The sequence below is a fragment of the Vigna umbellata genome, chromosome 1, assembly GCF_029865625.1.
Source record: "Vigna umbellata cultivar VRB3 chromosome 1, Vumbellata_1.0, whole genome shotgun sequence".
In the NCBI taxonomy this organism is placed as follows: Eukaryota; Viridiplantae; Streptophyta; class Magnoliopsida; order Fabales; family Fabaceae; genus Vigna; species Vigna umbellata.
In genome coordinates, this window is record NC_142165.1 from 23009247 (window position 1) to 23016330 (window position 7084).

General features: G+C 35.4%; 1 long non-coding RNA gene across 1 annotated transcript; it reads right to left on the reverse strand.

The window, feature by feature from the left end:
- Positions 1 to 4251: 4251 nt before the first annotated feature.
- On the reverse strand, positions 4252 to 5246 carry LOC124831244 (uncharacterized). The gene is made up of 3 exons (XR_007028249.2): positions 5014 to 5246; positions 4737 to 4789; positions 4252 to 4655 (listed from the first exon to the last, which is right to left on the reverse strand). It is a non-coding gene; the product is annotated as an uncharacterized LOC124831244 (long non-coding RNA).
- Between the last annotated feature and the right edge of the window lie 1838 nt (positions 5247 to 7084).

The window sequence follows — 7084 nt, forward strand, 5'->3', positions numbered from 1 at the left end:
ACATTGCACGTTTTGTGTCAACTTGCTTAACCTGTCAAAGAGCTAAGGCTGAACACCAAAGACCTGGAGGATTGCTGCAGCCATTGGAAATTCCAGAATGGAAGTGGGATGGCATCTCTATGGATTTCGTGACTCATCTGCCACGCACAGTCCGAAACCACGATTCAATTTGGGTGATTGTAGACAGATTGACTAAGAGCGCTCACTTCCTTGCTGTTAATTTGAAGATGTCTATGACCAACTTGGCAAAGCTGTACGTTAAGGAGATTGTTAGACTGCATGGAGTTCCTTCAAGCATTATATCAGATAGAGACACGAGATTCACATCTCGTTTTTGGCAGTCACTGCAAGGAGAATTGGGAAGCAAACTGCAAATGAGTTCTGCTTATCACCCTCAAACGGATGGCCAATCTGAACGAACCATCCAGACTCTTGAAGACTTGTTGAGAACATGTGTGATAGATCATATGGGGGTTTGGGATGAAGTTCTGCCACTGGTTGAATTTACCTATAACAACAGTTATCAAGCAAGCATAGGAATGGCACCGTTTGAAGCTCTTTATGGAAGAAAATGTAGAACTCCTTTGTGTTGGTTCCAAGAAGGTGAAACTGCAGTAACTGGACCAGAATTAATCCAGCAAACAACAGAGAAAGTGAAATTGATTCAAGAACGTTTGAAGACTTCTCAAAGTAGGCAGAAATCGTATGCAGATAAGAGAAGAAGACCCTTAGAGTTTGCTGCTGGAGATCACGTGTTCCTGAGGTTGAATCCAGTCACTGGTGTGGGAAGAGTCCTGCGTCCAAAGAAGCTTTCTCCCAAGTACGTTGGACCTTATCAAATTCTGAAGAAGATTGGAGCAGTGGCGTATGAACTGGCTTTGCCACCTCAACTGTCCAACCTGCATCCAGTCTTTCATGTTTCACAACTCCGGAAGTATATAGCAGATCCATCACACGTATTGGAGTTAGAAGATATCCAACTTAGGCCAGATCGAACACTGGAGATGCAACCTGTTTGTGTGGAAGACAGCCGCACCAGACTCTACAAAGGGAAGGATGTTCGTCTTGTGAAAGTGGTGTGGAATGCAAAGACTGGTGACTCAACATGGGAGGTTGAAGAGGCAGTGAAGGAGTTGTATCCACATCTATTCCCTGGTAAGCCTTAGAATTTTCGAGGACGAAAATTTTTGTAGTTAGGGGGAATGTGAGAACCTGATAAAATTAACACACTTAAATCCATTCTCTGATCACTGTTTTAAATTACCTGCCACGTCAAAATTCCACTAAATCCTCTCTACATGCACTGAATGCCATATGTCAATTTGGAAGCTTCTAAAATCAGTATTGGAAACCAGGTGGCAGTGAATAACTGCTCAACCGTTTGACGAGGGAGAGAAAGTGATTTCTCTGAAAAACACTTCTCTTCATTCCATGCAATCACCTTCTTCCTCTCCAATTTCTGATCTTCCATATTCTCTGCATTTCTCTGCACTCTTTCATCTCCTCTCTGAAGTAACTCACCATAATCTACTCCAATCCCATTTCAGAACCAGTAGAAAAGTTCCCTGCACCGTGAGTATCAAGTTGATCCGAACAGAATTGAGAACTGAACTGGTAAGTTCTCATTCTGCATAATTGTTCATTTAGTTTATGCGAACCAAAATTCTGGTTGCATGCAGAATTAGAAATCTGATCTGTGATGATTTTGGTGTATTAGATTTAGTGGAAGTGGTTGAGTGATTTACTGGATAGAAAGCCGTGAGTGCTAGAGTGAAATTTTAAGCAATTTGGAGAATACTGCAGTAACAGGTAAGGGAAGCTTTAGTAATTTCATTTAATATATGTTTGATCTGTATGACAGTAATGAATAATGTTGAATGTCTGAAATGTATGAAATACGTGATGTGTAATTATGTGTGAAAAGAACTTGTTGTACTGGTTGCATATGAAAGATGAATACTGTGGAAGTGTGCTGGTTGTCTGAAATGTATGCCATAGATGAATTTTGAGTGTGTGCATGAATCAGCAGAGTTGAACTGGATGTATATCAGAAATGTTGTTTGAAATTATGCAGAAAATGAAATGTATGGACTGTATTATGATTTGAATTCTGGATGATTTGGAATGATACGTTTGAATTGGGAAATTCTGTAAGGTATGAAATAATGTTGGAAATAAAATTCTAAGTTTATGAATCACATGAAAATCTGTGAAGTTATCGAGTTGAAAAATCTGGAAATTTCATCTTCTCTGATTGATCATGTGCGCTCGTTATCGAACGGTCTTATACCGTTCGGTTTCCCTGGAACATCACTTAAAATGAGGATCCTTTCATTTGGAAAGGACTCTGATTTAGAACGAGCGTTATTGGTGTTAAGAGTTAGGCGTGAGCGTTCGGCTTAGCCTAGCGTGTCCAACCATTGAAAAATAGTTAAGTATAGTTGGGACGCTCGGTTTTGTTTACCAGCGTTCGTCATAAGGGGCGCTTAGTATTTTACTGAGCGTTCGTCCAAAGTAACTCTCGATCTTAGATTGAGCGTTCGTCCTAGTTAGCGTTCGGTCTGATAACGGACGTTCGTTCAAGTGCACGTGCGTTCAAATGCGCGTTCGTTCAAAGTACACGTTCGTTCTACTTGGTGCTCGATCATTGATCTGGCGTTCGTTCTGAGCAGCGTTCGGTTTTGTAATTGAACGCTCGTCTTTCATGGCTTCGTGAGCGAACGTATCTGGCGTTCGTCCAAATTATTAATTAACGTTCGGTCTTAGACTGGCAGTGTTGTTTTCTGAATTCAATTATATTTGGTTGTTTATCTAAATAATTCTTACTGGTTTAATTCTTTGGATTCTGCCTGGAGTCTTTATACTTAAAATTTTTCTAAGTATTATCCATAAATTCTAAGATCAAGCTTTTTAAAGTATTAAGTGTCATCAAGTATCAAGGGATAAATGGCTCGTTTCTATCGTTCAGAAACGTGGATGTATGAGTACTGCAATATGTTCCTTCCTATCTATTGAGTGATGGTTGTTCCTTAAAAGTAAGAGAGTGAATACAGAATGAAAATTTGATTAAGAGAAATTGTGAATATGTGCGAATTATGGATTGAATGGATTTATTGGAATGGATTGTGAAAGAGCGTTCCAAGGAGGAACGTCTCCATGATGTGAATATGAGAAGTAGTGTAGTATGACCATGGATAAGCTACTGATGGCTGTTCATCCTGATATTCCGTGATTGCTCATCCTCATGTAGAGGAGAGTAGTTCATGCGTGGGAATGGCAGGAGGCCCTAGTCCTTATAGTACTTGGGCTGATAAGGGTTAACCTCGGGTGGCAGCTGTTGAGGGTATCCCAGTTACTACATCACCCGGGTGCAAAGAACGCCTGTAGATACATGGATCATACAGTCCGGACAGTCTATAATTATGAGAATTTGAATGAGTTCCTTTATGCGTGGATTTATGTTTAATGTTGTATGAACTGTATGATTGATTTTATTATGTTAAATCATGTTGATTGTATTGAATTAAATTACCTAAGCTTACCCTTGCAATTTTCCTTGTGTTGTCTACTGTTTCTGTATGTCCGTCTTGTCAATGCAATGATCATCCGTTGTGGATGTGAGCAGACGGTGAGGCTCCCCTTGAATCTATGCTGGAAGAAGAAAATTTGGAGGATGCCAACCTTGTGGAAGTTGAAGTTAAAGCTGAGCAGTAGAGGCTCGTTCTATAGCAGCTTTTAGAATTTTGGGTGCTGTATTTTGATATTCTGTATGTAGTTTTACAGCACTGTTTATACAGTATTAGCAATAGTTAGTCTTCCTGTATAGCATTTTGGGACGTTGACTGTATAGTGTTGCAGAACGTTGGTCCAGTAACTGGTTCTGTTTTTTTTTATTTCTGAGTACTGTTATGTGCTGTATGTTCAGTTTTAGATTTCTGAACAGCTTCTGTAAATTACTGTACGTGCTGTTTTATTTTGGAACAGCTGTTATTTATATTAAGACTGTATTGTGTTTACTGTAAATGTGATTAGTTCTGATTAATGGTAATTATCATTTATTGGGATGTTACACTCTAGGTCATAAAATGAACTTTAAAAATAATTTCCAAACTTCACAAAATCATTAAATCTGTCAATATAATACAAAAATTTGATATAACAGACCTCCTTATTTGGTTACCCAACAAACTTCAATTAACTAGGTACCACATTCAATCAATGTGGCAAACACAGAACATAAAACTAATCTCATTCAACCAATTTTAGACAATCAAATTAAATTCAAAATAATGTCAAACAACAATTCTTTGTACATGAAAATATTAAGTAATAATTACATTTCCTATGGTACTTGAACAAAGTCATCTCAAATTCTAAAACATTTCCTATTCTTTGTGCATCAAAGCATTTCCCATTCTACTACTCATTGTTTTCTTCCTACATCTACGGTGAATGGAGTTCTAGTCGTCCGGCTCTTGAACCGTCTTCGCGGTCCACCCTTCATTCGATCATACATAGTGTTTTGCTTCATTTGAACGTCACCTTCAAACCCTAGGCTTTGGTGGTCATCTTGTTGAACCGACGTACTTTGACATGGATCTTCACTTCCACAAAGCACCTATCAACTTCGTCTTGCACCATTGTCTAAAGACTAACTACATACAAAAATATGGTTTCTATTTAAATCCATCAAAAACTTCAATTTTTTGAAATATAATATAACCAACCCCACATACCTTCTTCCTACAAACTTCACTCTATTGACCAACTCCCTCAATTGCAATAGTACCTACAAAAAAACCCAACAATAACCCAAAAAATTAAACTTTGCACCCAAAAAGCACAACAACCCCAAAATGAACAACAAAAGTTCAAACCACCGAACAAGAACACCCAAAAACAACACTAAACACCCACAAAAAACAAGAACCACTAAATGGTAATTTATTTTTTTGAAAATAACGCAAACCCACCGAACAAGTTGAAAGGATTAGCCAAAGGAACAACGCTAACCTTCAAAAACCACGTCAATGGTGGTTTCCACGTTCGTTGGTGGTTCGAAACGGCGAAGCGACAACGGACAAGGCTCCGGTGAACGACGGCGGCTCCGATGAACGATGCAAAGTCTGTCAACGGCAAGTTCTGCTCCGACGACGCTTGCGGGTGGGAGGGAGTTCTCTATGTGGGTGGGCGAAAATGAGGTTCTATTTTTTCAAACCCCAAAATGAAGCCACGAAATCAAATCCCCTACATCCCTTGCATTTCCATGTCATTTTCGTTTTTTAATTGCTTTTCCACATGATCCAATAAGACCGTGACACGTAGCAGAGTAAAAAATTTGTCAAAAAAACGATGTCAAAATATCATTATCCCTTATTTAATATATAATTTTTTAAGTGATCTGATGTTTGTTTCAACTAACATAGATTAGAGAGTAGTAATATAGGAAGATCTTGTTTAGTTAGACAAAATTAGTCAAGAAAGATAGGTTTAATTATGATAAATGTTTAAATAAAATGAATTTTAAGATAATTTTTGCAAATATTTTTTTTTTATTTTGTTTATATTTTGTTTAATTTATCTCTATTTAGCGTGTAGTTTTAATCATAAAAAAAAAAGGTTTTTCAAAATTTTTATCCAATTGACCAAAGTCAATCTAACTCATTTAATGGGCTAAGTTGGATTGAATTTAACATAAAAATGTAGAAACCCAACATGACCAACTCGTCATATTTTTAGTAGGTTAGGTAACGTCTTACCCAACTAAATCTACAAACACCCTTACTATGTAAATCTATTTTAACTATAAATACGTTAAGAAAACCATCGAAAATTTAATTTAGAGATAAAGAATAGAGGTGATAATTTGAAATAGATGAATAATTAAGAAAATTCAATATATAAATAAATTAATAAGAATTATAATTTAAGATATATAATTGACAGATTTTTTATGTGTGTTGTGTACATTGTACATTCCAAGCGAGGGAGGTTGAGAAATTGAGTTTAAAAATCTCCTTTTTCAAATTATGTATCATAGTTTATAATTATATATAACCCAGTGAAAATACAAGTGTTTTTGTGTGTTGGTTCATGATTTTTTTAAGTACTAAACATATGATTAAAAAAGAAAAATAATAATAACTTTTATTAATCTTTTTTTAATCAAAATGTTATCAATTACATAAGTCCATATTCCTTTCTTAGTATAGATTATTTATAATATAAAAATAAATAATCTTTCAATTGTGTCTGACTTATTTGAATCCTTGTTCAAGTTATAAAATTACAATAAACGTATTTTTAAAATTGAATTGAGTGATTTAACGAGAAAGACCTTCTTCTTGTGATGGTTCCTGCTGTGGTTCAATTAATAATTGTTAAATTGGAAAATATTTAAGTCAGAAACATAATCTCTTTACTATTTGATTAGTGTTTTTGGTTTATAAAATAAAATTATTGGAACGAACAATCATTTATTGTCGAGTGTGGCTTTTATGATTCAATGATTGAGTTTGTATTGATTTTTTTTTCATTGAAAGATTAAATAGATGGAAATAACTTGAAGGTACTTTTTGTTCCTAAGAGAATAAATTCAAGAACTGAGGGAGAATGGACAAAGAATGGTGTTTGTTCCCAATCAAACTCTATTATTAGAATTTTATTGTTAATATAATAATTTATTTAAGGTGAACAAAGGTTAATCAAATTAGTATAAAATAGGTTTATATTTTGTAATGATGTAGCCTTTCAAGTTCGTTGTCATGACGAAAAATGTTAGAGAAGGCGTTTTAAAATTTTAAGATTTCTCATTATATTGTAAATTTTCCGAACCCAATTCAACTTTTTTTAAAATTGAAAAATAGTAATTTATAGGGATGCAAGTGATATTTTTAGCAAAGTCTAATTATATAAAAACAGTCTAAAATATCAAAAAATATTAGAATGAAAGGTTTTCAGGTAGGTGGAATGAAAATAGAACAAAAATGTAGGAGAAAATTTTAGTTTTTATCAATGTTAGAAACTGTCAAAAGGGTCACAACCCGCAGGCTAATCTGATCCACCATGGATTTAAACCGGGTTG